We start from the raw sequence: 13,813 nt of genomic DNA on the forward strand, positions 1-13,813 counted from the left end.
AAAGAGGTGGCTAGGTGGCCAAGTCAAGGCCTGGAGGCCAAACTCAGTAGTTTAAATTTGTCCTGTGGGCTAGGAGACCCATGGAAGGTTTTTGAACAGGTGAATGGCAAGTCTCAAGCAGACCTAGCAGACAAGCGGACACATGCACTTGAGATTTCACAGGCCCCCTTGTGTATACCCCTTTCTTGTAGGAAACTGACCCGAGTAAGGAGCTAAGGGAAGGTTTTGGACTGAAATCCTATCAGCCTAACTTTCAGAAATCAGGGTCTTGGTTAGTTGTGGCTTATCCAAATCCATCCTGCATCACAAACTTTCATCTGCATCTCTCTCTACCTATTGCCTCGTTCACTCAGTGTTCATGGTTCAAATTCCTAAACAAAGTAACCTGATTGGTCTAGGTCAGGCTACATTGACCTGCCTATGATTTGTCTGTCTTGAGTCAAGGCACTTTATCCTTGGCCAAGATGTGAGGTTACATGATATAAAATGCTGTAGCAGAGTATATATGAGCTCAGTAATTGACATTTCTGGTACAGCTCTGTGGTGTGTGGTGGTGGTGGTGGTGGTGGTGGTGGTGGTGGTGGTGGTGTATGTGTGTGTGTGTATGCTATCATTCCTACTAGGTTCCTCACTGTAGGAGAGCTATATATTCATGTCCCATTTACAATAGGCTTGGCTATATGATTTGGTTTGACCAATGGAATGTGAATAGAAATGTAAATATTGGGTGGGCCAAAAAGTTTGTTTTTTTCTGCAGAATTGCTCTAGTAGCGCATAGTTGTCTTTAACTTCATTCAGAACAGTTTTGTTAGATTGTATTGTGACCAATTGTCAGATCAGCGTGCCACAATACAGTTTTTTTGAAACAAAAAACTTATCAAAATTGCTGAATTTTTGTGTAGCCATTTTAATACTGAAGATGGAAGAAAATATGCAACATTTTCAGCATATTATACTTTATAATTTCAAGAAAGGTAAAAATGTAGCTGAGATGCAAAAAAAAGATTTCTGCAGTGTATGGAGAAGGTGCTGTGACTGATCGAACATGTCAAAAGTGGTTTGTGAAGTTTCGTGCTAAAGATTTCTCAATGCATGATGCTGCACAATCAGGTAGACCAGTTGAAGTTGATAGCAGTCAAATTGAGACATTAATTGAAAACAATATTCTACCATGTGGGAGATAGCCAACATACTCAAAATATTCAAATCAATAAAATTATTGGTGAAAATTTTTACTTTATGGAAAAAACTAAATGGATTTTTTGGCCTACCCAATAGAAACTTTAAGCACCAATGAGTAGTCTGGCAGCTTCCCTTCTTTTTTCCATCTTCCGCAAGCCTGGTAATTGCTAGATGAAGACTTCCTCAGCCTAGATCATTGGAGAGACCCATAGGGTCCTAGAACATATACAAACCCACCCACCTGGGAGTAAGCACCAGAAAGGCTCAATTTGATTGTGGGTAGTGGAGGAAGTGACTGAAAACCAGGAGAGAGTGGAGCAAGTAGCAATGTTCCCTCTTGGACCCCTCCCTGATGTAACAGCATCACAGTGCAGCTGCATGGGTTGCCCCACCCTGGTGAACACCTAAGGTACCACCCCTTACTACATAACAGGCGGGCTGAGATTTAAAAAAAAAAAAAAATGGCCCAAATGAAAGAACAGATCAAAGAAAAACTACAGAAAAACTACAACTAAGTGACAAAGAAATAGTCAACCTATCAGATACACAGTTCAAAACACTGGTTATCAGAATGCTCCAGGAACTCACTGGGTACTTCAACAGCATAAAAAAGACCCAGGCAGCGATGAAGGTTGCATTATGTGAAATAAAGAAAAAACTATAGGGAACCAACAGTGGCAGGAAGGAAACCAGGACTCAAATCAATGGTTTGGATTAGAAGGAAGAAAGAAACATTCAACCACAACAGAATAAAGAAGCAAGAATTCAAAAAAAATGAGAGGCTTAGGAACCTCTAGGACATCTTTAAATGTTCCAATATCTGAATTATAGGGGTGTCAGTGGGAGAAGAGGAAGACCAAGAAATTGAAAACTTACTTGAACAAATGATGAAGGAGAACTTCCCCAATCTGGCAAAGGAAATATACTTTCAGGAAGTCCAGGAAGCTCAGAGAGTCCCAAAGAAGCTGGATCCAAGGAGGAACACACCAAGGTACATCATAATTACATTGCCCAAGATTAAAGATAAGGAGAGAATCTTAAAAGCAGCAAGAGAAAAAGAGAAAGTTACTTACAAAGGAGTTCCCATAAGACTGTCAGCTGATTTCTGAAACCTTGCAGGTAAGAAGGGACTGGAAAGAAGTATTTGAAGTCATGAAAAGCAAGAACCTACATCCGAGATTACTCTATCCAGCAAAGCTATCGTTTATAATAGAAGAGTAGATAAAGTGCTTCCCAGATAAGGTCAAGTTAAAGGAGTTCATCATCACCCAGCCCTTATATGAAATGTTTAAGGGATTTATCTAAGAAAAAGAAGATAAAAAATATGAACATTAAAATGACAAGAAACTCACAGTTATTAACAACCACACCTAAAACAAAAACATAAACAAACTAAGCAAACAATTAGAACAAGAATAGAATCACAGAAATGGAGATCACATGGAGGGTGATCAGTGGGGGAGTGGGAGGGGGAGAGAGGGGGAAAGGTACAGAGAATAAATAGCATAAATGGTAGGCAGAAAATAGGGGGAGGTTAAGAATAGTATAGGAAATGGAGAAGACAAAGAACTTATATGAATGACCCATAGACATGAACTAAAGGCAGGGAATGTGGGTGGGAGAGGGTGTGCCGGGTGGAGGGGAACAAAGAGTGGAAAACCGGACAACTGTAATAGCATAATCAATAAAACATATTAAAAAAAAGACTTCTTCAGCCTAGAACCCAGAATTAAGATGACATGAAGCCACCTGTAAAGTGATATGTAATGTAAATGAGAAATACTTTTGCAATGAGCCACTGATAGTTGGAGATTGGTTGTTACCACATCATAATAAGTGTAAACCAACTGTTACAGAACTAGTACCCAGAAGCAGGGTACTGCTACAATAAAAAATAAACCTGAGTTATGTGACTTTGACCTTGGATCTGGACAGTAGCTGCTGAGGAAACTATTACTGGAAGTTGGAAAGATGGTGATAGGTGTTGTGCAGTGGTGAAGCACTTGGTTAAACTGTAAGCTGGTAATAACTAAGAATATAAATTCTGTCCAAATGAGCTTAGGGCTTTAGGCAAAAACTTAGGGAAAGAGAATATTAGTAGCATGCTTTGGTTGCTATTGGGTGTTGTTGATAAGTTACTATATTAAAGAGTTGCTTCAGAAAATAATTGGCCAATTTTTAACAGAAATGGAAGAGAATATAGAAACTACAGGCAAGTCATCTGCATTTTAACCAATGAAAGATACAACTTACAAGGCTCTTAATTCACAAAGTTTGATTAAAACTCATCTTTGTGACAAGGACCATATCAAGTGTATGGTTCTCATACCTTTTATATATAAAAAAAAAGCCCTATAGATCAGTTAGAGTGGTTCCCAATAAATCCTTTCAGTTAAGATGGTTCAAAGAAAAGAGATAAAAAGTAACTCCCCCAAAGAAGTCTGTAAGCCTCATCTGCCTACAATTAAGTCTAAAAGGAGACATGTCTGAAAAGAATTGTGGATTTATCAGTAGATGTTGGCCCATGGGACTGACAGGAACCAAACAGGTAAAAAGCTCTCCCCAGAGTTTTGGCCAATATGGAGGTATAGGTAGATATGCTTTTCCTCCTCCCACAACCAAAAAAAAAAAGAAAAAAAAGAACAACCAATTTAAAAACAACCAGAACTGCCAGAAAATTAAACTGTATGGAAGTCTGACAACTAAGGAGTTAAAAAAGAAATACTCATCCAGACTGGTGTGCCAAGACAAAGAAATATGGCCCAAATGAAAGAACAAATCAAAACTCCAGAAAAATGTCCTGGCTGGTATAGCTCAGTGGATTGAGTGTGGGCCTGTGAACCAAAGAGTTGCTGGTTCAATTCCCAGTCTGGGCACATGCCTGGGTTGCAGGCCAGGTCCCCGTGGGCAGCATGTGGGAGGCAATTACTCATTGATGTTTCTCTCCCTCTCTCCGTCCCTTCCCCTCTCTCTAAAAATAAATAAATGTAAAAAAAAAAAACCCCTCCAGAAAAACAACTAAGCAAAATGGAGATAGCCAACCTATCAGATGCAGAGTTCACAACACTGGTGGTAAGGATGCTCAGAGAAATGATTGAATACAGCTACAAAATAAAGAAAGAAATGAAAGCTATACAAAGTGAAATGAAGCAAAATATACAAGGAACCAACAGTGAAGGGAAGGACTCAAATCAACAATTCGGAACAAAAGGAAGAAATAAATATTCAGCCAGAACAGAATGAAGAAACGAAGTTTCAAAAAAAAATTAAGACAGGCTTAGGAATCTCTGGGATAACTTTAAATGTTCTGATATCCAAATCATAGGGGTGCCAGAATGAGAAGAATAGCAAGAAATTCAAAGCTTATCTGAAAAAAATAATGAAAGAAAACTTCCCCAATCTGGCCAAGGAAATAGACATACAAGTCCAGGAAGCTCAGAGAGTCCCAAAGAAGTAGGACCTAAAGAGGAGCACACCAGTATACATAATAATTAAAATGCCAAAGGTTAGCCCTGGGTGGTGTGGCTCAGTGGATTGAGCACCAGCCTGTGAACCAAAAGGTTTGCCACTGGTTTGAGTTCCAGGTAGGGCACAAGCCTGGGTTGTGGGCCAGGTCCCCACCTGAGGGAGTGTGAGAGGCAAACATTTGATATATCTCTCACACATCAATGTTTCTCTTTCTCTCTCTCCCTCCCTCCCTTCTCTCTAAAAATAAAAAATATTTTTAAAAAGAAAATAATAAAATATTTTTAAAATTAAAATGCCAAAGATTAAAGATAAACAGAATCTTCAAAGCAGCAAGAGAAAAGGAGAGAGTTACCTACAAAGGAGTTCCTATAAGACTATCAGTTAATTTCTCAAAAGAAACCTTATAGGCAAGAAGGGGCAGGAAAGAAATATTCAAAGTCATGAAAAGTAAGGACCTCCATCCAAGATTACTCTATCCAGCAAAGCTATCATTTAGAATGGAAGGGCAGCCCTGGCTGGTGTGGCTCAATAGATTGAGCACCAGCCTGAGAACCAAAGGGTTACTGGTTCAATTCCCAGTAAAGGCACATACCCGGATTGCAGGCCAGGTCCCTTGTGGGGGCTGCATGAGAGGCAACCACACATTGATGTTTTTCTCCCTCTCTTTCTCCTTTACCCTCTCTCTAAAAATAAATAAATAAAATCTTTAAAAATTAAAAAAGAAGAATGGAAGGACAGATAAAGTACTTTCCAGATAATGTTAAGTTAAAGGAGTTCATCATCACCAAACCCTTATTATATGACATGTTAAGAAAAAGATCAAAACTATGAACAGTAAAATGACAACAAACTCACAACTATCAACAATTGAACCTCAAAACCAAAAACCAAGCAAACAACTAGAACAGCAACAGAATCATAGAAAAGGAGATCACATGGAGGGTTATTCCCCAGGGAGGGGGAGGGGGAGAATGGGAGAAAAGGTAAAGGGAATAAGAAGCATAAATAGTAGGTACAGAACAATGATTGAAATAAAAAAAAAAGAAATTGAAAAAAAAATAGTAGGTACAAAACAGACGAGGGGAGGTTAAGAATAGTATAGAAAATGGAGAAGTCAAAGAACTTATATGGACATGAATGAAGGGGGGGGATGCTGGAGGCAAGGGGGGTACAAGGCAGAGGGGGATAAAGTGGAGAAAAATGTGACTACTGTAATAGCATAATCAATAAAATATACTTGAAAAACAAAAGGCTCCTCCCACCAAAAGCCATTAGCATGGATTTTTAAAAGTGGTTCTCTCCACCATCTTTCCATGGTGCCATAATGGCGCACATGAAAGTCCTGTCTGTTGCTCTTGAAAGTATTGACAATGCTGAAAAGAGAAGCAATGTCAGGTTCTTAATAGGCTGTGCTTCCAAGTCATTGTCTGCTTTATAACTGTGATGACAAAGTATGGTTACATTGGTGAAGTTGATATTAATTGATGGTCAGAGAGCTGGAAAAACTGTAGTGAACCTCACAGGCAGGTTAGACAGGTATGGAGTAATCAGCCCCAATTTGATGTGCAACTCAAATTGAGTTGCACAAAATAGGAAAATGGAAGAGCAACCTGCTCTTATCCTGTCACTTTGGTTTCATTGTATGGACAACCTCAGTGGGCATCATGGATCATGAAGAAGCAAGATGAAAACACACAGGAGGGAAAATCCTGGGATTCTTTTTCCAGGGATGTAATACATACATGCAGATAAAATGCCTCAATGGACCCCCCCCCCCCAAAAAAAAAGACCATGACTGTTCAAAACTTAGTATGTCCTTGAGGGCTCCCAAATTTGTAGGAGCAAGAAGGAGATTGAGAAAGCTGTTCTACCTCAGAAAGCCAAACCTCCAATATCTTCTCAAATGTGGCCAAAGAGAGTAAGTGGAATAGGAAGGGCCACTCTAAGGGCAGAGCAATGACATGGAGTAAAATGAAACAGGGAACTGGCTCTAGAAAGTAGTCCCAGTCCCAGGAAAAGGTGGGGAGGCCTTCTCAATGTCTGCCCAGCAAGATTTTAGAATTACTATGGACCAGTAACTGGTGTATGTCTCCCATTCTTCTTTCTGAATGAGAGTATTTACTACTATTATTCTGTCCTTGTTCTACCTCATATGTTGGGTGGGGAGACCAGAGAAAACTTGTTTTATTTATTTATTCTGGGGATGGGCTTCATATGTCTCTGGATCAAAAGAGCCACACTTGGACTCGATATAGAGACTATTAGAAGTCCTGGATTCAAGTTTGATGCCATAACTCACTGGGTCATTTGGGTGGTCTCTCTTGGGAAGGAAATGCATTTATTTTGCATGTGGGGGAAAAACACAGACAGTCTTTGTGGCAAAGAGGACAGACTGGCAAAGACTGTACAATTCTTTAAAAATATTCATTGGCCCTCCCTACAGGGTTCCACCATATCTATATCTATATCTATATCTATATCTATATCTATATCTATATCTATATCTATATCCCCACAATCCACTAACATCAGCTCTGGGCATGTAGCTTGCTGCAAGCAATGAAACTTGAGTATGACTAACATGTTCCACTTCTGAGTTTTTTAAAAGTATATTTTATTGATTATGCTATTACAGTTGTCCCATTTTCCCCCCTTTGCCTCCCTCTGCCCAGTACCCCCATTCCCTCCAGCCACCCCCCACCCTTTATTTAATGTTCATGGTTCATGCATATAAGTTCTTTGGCTTCTTTATTTCCTATATTATTTTTAACATCCCCCTGTCTATTTGTAGCTACCAATTGTGCTTCTTAATCCCTACAATTTACCCCCCATTTCCCCCCTTCCCCCTCCCAGCTGATAACCCTCTATGTGATCTCCCTTTCTATGATTCTGTTCCTGTCCTAGTTGTTTGCTTAGTTTGTTTTTGTTTTTAGACTCGTTGATAGTTGTGAGTTTGTTGTCATTTTACTCTTCATAGCTTTTTATCTTATTTTTCTTGGTAAGTCCCTTTAACATTTCATATAATAAGGGTTTGGTAATGACGATTCCCTCTAGCTTTACCTTATCTGGAAAACACTTTATCTGCCCTTCTATTTGAAATGGTAGCTTTGCTGGATAGAGTAATCTTATTTGTAAGTCCTTGCTTTTCATCACTTTGAATACTTCCCGCCAGTTCTGTCTTCCTGCAAAGTGTCTTTTGAGAAATCAGCTGACAGTCTTATGGGAACTCCTTTGTATGTAACTCTCTACTTTTCTCTTGCTGCTTTTAAGATTTTCTCTTTAACTCTGAACTTTGGCGTTTTAATTATGATGTGTCTTGGTGTTGTCCTCTTTGGATCCAACTTCTTTGGGACTTTCTATGCTTTCTGGACTTGCATGTCTATTTCCTTCACCAAATTAAGGAAATTTTCTTTCACTATTTTTTCAAATAAGTTTTCAACTTCTTGCTCTTCCTCTTCTCCTTCTGGCATCCCTGTGATTCGGATGTTGGCATGTTTGGTGATGTCCCAGAGTCTTCTTATCCTTTCCTCATTTTTCTGAATACTTATTTCTTCATTCTGTACTAGTTGAATGTTTATTTCTTCCTTATATTTCAAATTGTTGATCTGAACCCCAGTTTCCTTCCCTTCACTCCTGGTTCCCTATGGATTTTTCTTTATTTCACTTGGTATAGCCTTCATTTCTTCCTTTACCATTTGCCGCACTCGGTGAGCTCTCTAAGCATCCTTACCACCAGTGTTTTGAACTCTGCATCTAATAGGTTGGCTATCTCCATTTCGCTTAGTTGTTTTTCTGGAGTTTTGATTTGTTCTTTTATTTAGGCCATATTTATTTGTCTCCTCAATTTGGCAGCCTCCCTGTGTTTGTTTCTGTGTATTAGGTAGAGCTGCTTTGACTCCATCTTGGTGCACCTGTTACATCATAAGTGGTGGAGCTTTAGGTATTTGTGTGGCAAACTGCTTCACAACTTTGTGGCAGTGTATGTGGGAGATGGCTCAGTGAGGGAACAATACCACTTGTTAGGCTCTTGCCCCATTTCCAGTCATTTCCCTGTATGCAACTGGCACCTTTCTAGCTGCTGTCATGGTGCTGAATCCCAGAGTAGGTGGGTTTATATACATTCTGGGGCCATGTGGGTCCTTTAAACGGACTCTCCTGAGAGACTGGCAGTTTCTTCCACTGACCTAACCCCTACTGGTTTTTACAGCTAGAAGTTACAAGGCTTTATTTTCCTGGGGCTGGAAGCGTGGGCTGCATAGTCTGGCCTGGCACTGGGATGGCTTGCTCCCCAGGTGTCCCTCCTGGTTTTTATCTGCCACACATGAATGTGGGACCACCTGTTCTGCTGGCCACTGCTGCCACACCACATCCTTCCTCTCTGTCCTGGCTTCCCGCCTCCACCCCTCCTACCTGTCTGAATATTTCTTCTTTAAATCTTTGATTGTTGGACTTCCATACAGTTCAATTTTCTAACAGTTCTGGTTGTATTTTGTTTTGAGATTAGTTGTGAACCTTCCTGTGGTTGTGCAAAGAGGTGAAGCATGTTACCTACACTTCCATCTTGGCCAAAAGTCTACCACTTCCAAGAACTTTTAAGAGCTGTTGTCTGGTCTGCCAACTTTCCTCCCTCCAATATCTTGAGATTGAACATTCCAGATTCAGGCTGTCTTTTCAGATGGGATTCTGGAATGGAGATGATGCAGCACAGAGCCACAGCTGTCCGTGGACAATATGGGTTATGACTGAGAAACACAAATGTGTTATTGTGAGCCACTGAGATTTTGGGGTTGTTACTGCAGCATAACTTGATCATAGCTGACTGATAAAAGTTCCTTCCAACAAGTGCCCTATCACCTTTGCCCTGAGAAACCCACCAGCAAGGCTGAGTGCATGGCTGAAGAGTGCCAAGGGCTCTTTGTCAGTGAAGTCTTTCTGACAGTGTGACTCTGGAAGACGGCAGGACCTTCATTCCAGGGCAGGGAAACAATGCCTATTTGTTCCCTGGAGTGGCTCTGGGAGTCACCGCCAGTGCGATCCAGCACATCCTAGATGAGATCTTCCTTCTGAGAGCAGAGAAACTTTCCCAGGAGGTCACTGAGCAGCACCTGTCCCAGGGGAGACTATACCCACCACCCACCACCATCTGAGACATGTCTCTGAGAGTTGCCATCAAAGTTCCTTTTTTTAAAATCCTCACCCAAGGATATGTTTTTATTGATGAGAGACAGAGAGAGAGGGAGAGGGAGGGAGGGAGGGAGGGAGGGAGGGAGGGAGAGGTGAATATGAGAGAGAAACATCAATTGGATGCCTTCCGTACACACCCCAACTGGGTATTGAACCCACTACTTAGGTATGTGCCCTGGCCAGGAATTGAACCTACAACCTTTTGGTGTATGGGACAATGCTCCAACTGAGACACCCAGCCAGAGGGTCATCAAAGTTCTTAACTTTGCCCACAAACACAACCTGGCCTCCTACTACCTAGAGTCTATGGACAGGGAAGCTTTTGTAAGATCCTTGGTCTACACTCCAGACTATGACTCTACACTGGACAGCTACACCTGGCCCAGGGAAGCCATTAGTGTTCAGATGGTCTGATGCAGCCCCAGAGGCTAGTGTGGGGCTGGGTGAAGCCCAGAGTAAAGTAATGCTGACAATATAAATGGATTCCAAAATAGTAAAAACAAAACAAAAGAACCCCTGCCTCCCTATATGTTGCAGAAGCTGTCTAATCTATTCATTTCTCTCTTCCTATCACCATGACAGTTGGTATATCAGAATGAGCTGTGGTGACACTGTGAGGTCTGAGCCTTTGCTTTCTATTCAGAAATATTTACCCTCAGGTCCAGTGAGCTTTCTTGATTCTTGCTGGTTCTTGGCAATTAGTAGTAGCTGCTCATGAAAACCAGAAAAAAAAAACACCTATGAGGGGGATGGGGCCCAAGAACTCCTAGCACCAAGTTGATGCCTACCAAAGGTCAATTTCACATACATCCTAAGACCACAATGGCACCATTACAACGGAATTGCCCAAAAGGAAAAAAAAGAGATAAAAAATTAAGCCCAAACTTGCCTTAATTGAATGTATGTCCACACTTCCAAGAAGCCCCTATTTAAGGATAGATAATACCCCTGGCAGGTGTGACTCTGTGGATTGAGTGCTGGCCTGTGAACCAAAAGGTCACCAGTTCAGTTCCCGCTCAGGGCATATGCCTTGGGTTGCAGGCCAGGACCCCCCTGGGGGTGTGTGGGAGGCAACCAATCAATGTATCTCTTGCACATTGATGTTTCTCTCCCTCTCTTTCTCCCTCTTTTCCCCTCTCTCTAAAAATAAATAAATAAAATGTTTTTTAAAAATGAAACATAAAGGATAGACAGTAATTGGAAATTCTGCATTAGTTAATGTGTGGACATATACTAACTACAGCTGCATGAAACAGAGACCAAACTAATAATTTCTTAAACAACACAGAAGTTTATTTTTCTGTTATATAAAGTCCAAGTTAGCTCTGGCTGCATAACTAAGTTGGTTAGAGTGTCATCCCGATGCACCAAGGTTGCAGGTTCCATCCCCAGTAAAGGCACATAAAAGAATCAACCAAACAGACAAACAAAAAGAATCACCCAATGAATGCATAAATAGAATGGAACAACAAATCTATGTTTTTCTTTCTCCCCATTCCTCTCTCTAAAATCAATGAATTAAAAAAAAAATTTAAAGCCCAAGATTTTATGGTGGGTCTTTGCTTAAGCCATCAGGACCTATGAATAATGAAATTATTTTATCTTGCTGTGGTTCCATCCCTGGGGTATTACCCTCACACACATGACCCAAGATGGTCCACCACCACTTCCACAGTCAAGCCCCTGTGAAGCAAAAATGAAGGGGGTGCTTACCCTTTTCCCTAAATTGTAGTAGTTGTGCAGATAATTTTTGATCTTCTGCTCTAATCCTATTGGCCAGAATGTAGTCACATGGCCACATCCAGCTGAAAGGGATGCTGAGAGATATAATCGTTAAAAACCTGGGAAGGTTTTTGCCCAGATAACAATTCTAGGAGAACTAGAGATCTATTCCCAGGAAGCACTCCCACTCTGGAGGAATAAATATTGAGGAGCTTCCAGCAATTGCAGCTACATGCTATGAATGTTAACCCAGCTCAACTGGACTGATTTCCTATTACGGCTGTCAGAAAAATGCCACAAACTTAGTGTCTTAAAACAACACACATTTATTCCTTTAGAATTCTGGAGGTCAGAAATCCAAAATTAGTTCCACTGGGCTAAAGTCAAGGATCTGATAGGAGTGGTTCCTTTTAGGAAGAACCATTTGCTTAAACTTTTCAGCTTCTGATGGATGCCTGCATTCCTTGGCTAGTCGCCCTCTCCTCCATTTCAAAGCACATCATTTCATGTCTGCTTCCATCATCACATCACCCTCTCCTCTGACTGCTCTTTCTGTCTCCTTCTTATAAGGACTCTTGTGACTACCTTGGGCCCATCTAGACACTCCAAGATAATCTCCCATCTCAAGATCCTTACCTTAATCATATCTGCAAAGTCCCTTTTGCCATATAAGGCAACATTCTCAGGTTCTAGAAATTAGGACATAGACATATGTAGGGGGCCATTTTTCAGCCTACTATGCCACCCCATTCTTCACTTAATTAATTCACTAATTTATTCATAAAATATTTATAGAGTAAGACATGTTCCAGGCATGATGGCAGGTGCTAGAGAAATACATGGTAAAAATACAGACAAGTTCTCTGCTTCCATGGGTTTATGTTGTGATGGAAAGGATAAGTAAAGAAATAGCTAAGATATACCAAAGCCATGACCACATATATGTATTTATATTTGACTCCAGAGAGATAGGAAGGGAGTGAGAGAAACATTGACTGATTGCCTCTCCCTCCAACAAGGGATAGAAACTACAACCCAGGCATGTGCTCTGACCTGGAATTGAACCCACAACCTTTTGGTTTATAGGACAATGCTCCAACCAACTGAGCCACACCAGTCAGGGCAATATATATTATTAAAAAATTAAGCAGCATGATGTGACAAAAAATGACATGTTGGAGGTGGCTGTTTTATTTTATTTTAAAAAAATTTATTTATTGATTTGAGGAATGGGGGAAGGAGAGAGAGGAACATCGATCTGTTGTTCTACTTAGTTATACATTCATCAGTTAATTCTTGTATGTGCCCTCACCATGGATCAAATCTGTAACCTTGGTGTATCAGGGTGATGCTCTAACCAACAGAACTACCTGGCCAGGGCAAAGATAGTTGTTTTTATTAGTATTCAGGAATGTCTTCTTAGGTAAAGTGACTGATCCAAAGGGTAGAACTGAGAGCTCAGAGAGCACAACACAGCCATGGAGGATTATTTCTAGGACTGGAAACCTAAGGGAATTTACACAGCTGGATTTTAAAATTGCTTTGGACCACTGACTCCTTTTTACCTTCTATTTCACCCCTTTTTGAACCAGAATGTCTGTAACTATTATTCTGTGCCTGTCTCACTATTGCATGTTGGGAGAACATGACATGTTTCTTTAGTTTCACAGGTCCACAGATGAGAATTGTGCTCCAGGATGGGTTATACCCAGAGCCTCATTTGCATCTTATTTACATAATAAGATTTGGGCATTTTGGTTTGATGAGATTTATGAGATTTTTGGACTGATTTGATGCAGTAATGGGATGGGACTTTTAGGGACCTTGGGAGGAAGTGAATGTACTTTCCATATGGGACAGGTGTGAATTTTTGAGGGCTAGAGGATAAACTATAGTAAGGAGAAAAATAGCCCCCAAAGATGCCATGCCCTAATCTCTATGAACATGTTACTTTACATGGCAAAAGGAATTGTGCAGATGTAATTAAGTTTAGTAATCAGTTGACCTTAAAATAGGGAGATTATTCTGAATTATTCAGGTAGGCTCAGTGTAATTAACATAAGTTCTCTCTCTCTTTTTTTAGATTTATTTATTTTCAGAGAGAGTGGAAGGGAGAAAGAAAAACATCTATGTGTGAAGAGATACATAGATCTATCAGCTGTCCCTTGCATATCTCCAACTTAGGACCTGGCATGTGCCATGACCAGGAATTGAACTGGTGACCCTTTGGCTTGTAGGCCAGTGCTCAATCCACTGA

The 13,813-nt window shown here is 40.6% G+C and overlaps 1 pseudogene; it reads left to right on the forward strand.

Annotated features, from left to right (window-relative positions):
• Positions 1-5,974: 5,974 nt before the first annotated feature.
• On the forward strand, positions 5,975-6,572 carry LOC114506360 (annotated as a pseudogene).
• The last annotated feature ends 7,241 nt before the right edge of the window (positions 6,573-13,813 follow it).

Source organism: Phyllostomus discolor, chromosome 3 (assembly GCF_004126475.2).
Source record: "Phyllostomus discolor isolate MPI-MPIP mPhyDis1 chromosome 3, mPhyDis1.pri.v3, whole genome shotgun sequence".
In the NCBI taxonomy this organism is placed as follows: Eukaryota; Metazoa; Chordata; class Mammalia; order Chiroptera; family Phyllostomidae; genus Phyllostomus; species Phyllostomus discolor.